Below are 2,260 nucleotides of genomic sequence, written 5' to 3'. Positions count from 1 at the left end.
TTGTCCCATGTCACTATGTCAGGTTAAATAGCTCCGTTGTATAGTCACAGTATGTATGACTTATTTCCAATTTTCTTTCTGGTATATTTCCCCAGGATTTGCTGCTACATTTGATATTCAGCTTTTCCAGATGGTCCAATGAAGATATTTATGCATCCCATTGTGTCGCATTGTATATCTGCCATCCCTTAGCAGAATTTTACAGCTGAATGTCAGGTAGCGCACACTCTACTTCTGTCTGGCAGAACTAGCACTTGTTATCATTAGGGCTGTGACGAGAGAATATTCTTTTCATTGTTTTAACTCTCGAGTATATATATCTCACACAGACACAGTTAATCAATAGAGAACAACATCACTCTATATAAAAACATATAAGGTATTAACTGATATATAAATAATGAAAAGAATATTCTTTTGTTATGGCCCTAGTTATCATGGTCGAGACCACTCATTTTGAAAGCATCTGTCATGAAACCTTGATTTTAGGCAGCCGTAATAATCCTCTCCTATCGTTTTTTTAGCCAGTCTACAGAAACTGGATGAATTCATATATCTGTGCTTTAAAACTGCAAAGGTTTATATAAATTAATATATAAATATTCATCGTGTCTCTAAATCCTTACTCTTGTATTAAAATTATATGCATTGTGTTATGCAATAGTTTATTTCTTTATAATTTTCATCAAGATAATAGATAATGAATTTATAATAAATCTTCGTTTTATTTTTGTGGAATTTCGAATTTTTTTAACAGTGTCATTGGTTTTTACCTTTTTCTGGGTACGTATGTACAAAAATGTTATTGTGAAGGTGATTACATGTGTAAAGAAATGTTTCATCTTATGACTTAAAATAGACACTGACTTGAAACAGCTGTAAACAACTAAATCATCTTTTGTGTATGCGTTTTCTTTGGAATATGGTGTTCAAAGTAATTTAAATCGTTATAACAGTGGCACAAAACTCTTCTGTGCAGGGAATTAATTTCATTAATCCTGATATTCTTTTAATGCCTAATATAATTATTTTTTATCACTGTGATATCTACTTATATAAAGTTAGGTATTTATGCTTACATATTTCCGTGTGTAGAATTCAATCGATTATTATCAATTTGGAACACGGCGTTCCAAATTAGTTTTTGTTTTACGCTAAAAAAAAAAAAAAGGAATCCAATTTTTTTGTGTAAATTCAGGTGCCTCTAATTTTTGTGAAGTTTTAATAATAAGGGTTGTAACAGGGCGCAAACACATGTATGCAAATGCCGAGCTATGTGCAAAGTAATGTCATAGTAAGCATAAAGAAGAAAAAACTATAAAAAGAATGTGTGAACAGACCAATGAGCACGTTAGAGAGGACAATCACGTTACAGATATGAGTGACGTCATAGCTATTGCGAGAAGTTACACGTGGCAGGAGAATGAGGAATAAAGTTTTTTTCTTAAAACCTGAAACAACGAGTTAAATTTTTTTTGTCTCCTTTTCAACTGAGTCTACAACGTGTTGGGTCCCGATTGTCTACATAAGGGGTTCTCAACCGGGGTCCACATGGACCATAGGGGTCCATGGAATATTTCTGGGGGTCCACAGGCACAACATAACAAAACTTATCATAATTATCATAGTTGTCGTAGAATACTTTATTTGCATTAAATTAGTTTTCATTTAAAAATAAAGCTTAATTATATATTTCTTCGATTATTAAAACCTCAAAATGCATATAAGTGTAAAATAGAAGATTGTCTTATGACCAACAGTTATAAAGGGGTCCACCAAGATAAAAAGAAGGGAAAAGGGGGCCATGAATAAAAAATAGTTGAGAACCACTGGTCTACATGTATTGGCCTTTTGGCCAAGATCAAAGTGTAGTATCTGTTCTTTTGGCCAAGATCAAAGTGTAGTATCTGTTCTTCAGATGGTGCACTTCCATTTCTTGTTCTCTTTCGGTGAAGGAGCAGTCCTTCACGACTGAGACAATTTTTATTTTTGTGCCTTTTCTCCATGTTAAAAAACGACCCTGGTGTCTAACTCTGTCCTGTGGGGAGGCATTGTAAATAGGTACATGTATGGAGCGCATGTGTAAGCATGTACAATGTTACAGGATTTGACATGAATTAATCATGATTTATTATGGAAATAGTAACCCGATGTGATAGTAAATAAAATAAATTCATATTATTTTTTCATTTTTGTCTTCAAGTGGCTTTTCAGCCTTTATAAGCAGTGACTCTTTAGTAAAAAAAATCCTCAAATTTCA

General features: G+C 33.1%; 1 pseudogene; it reads left to right on the top strand.

Moving 5' to 3' along the window:
* The first annotated feature begins 1,834 nt into the window (after positions 1-1,834).
* LOC145278581 (U2 spliceosomal RNA) lies at positions 1,835-2,006 on the top strand (annotated as a pseudogene).
* The last annotated feature ends 254 nt before the right edge of the window (positions 2,007-2,260 follow it).

Source organism: Euprymna scolopes, chromosome 6 (genome assembly GCF_053919585.1).
Source record: "Euprymna scolopes isolate OS-2025 chromosome 6, ASM5391958v1, whole genome shotgun sequence".
NCBI classification, from domain to species: domain Eukaryota; kingdom Metazoa; phylum Mollusca; class Cephalopoda; order Sepiida; family Sepiolidae; genus Euprymna; species Euprymna scolopes.
This window is presented reverse-complemented; position numbering and strand designations above follow the sequence as displayed.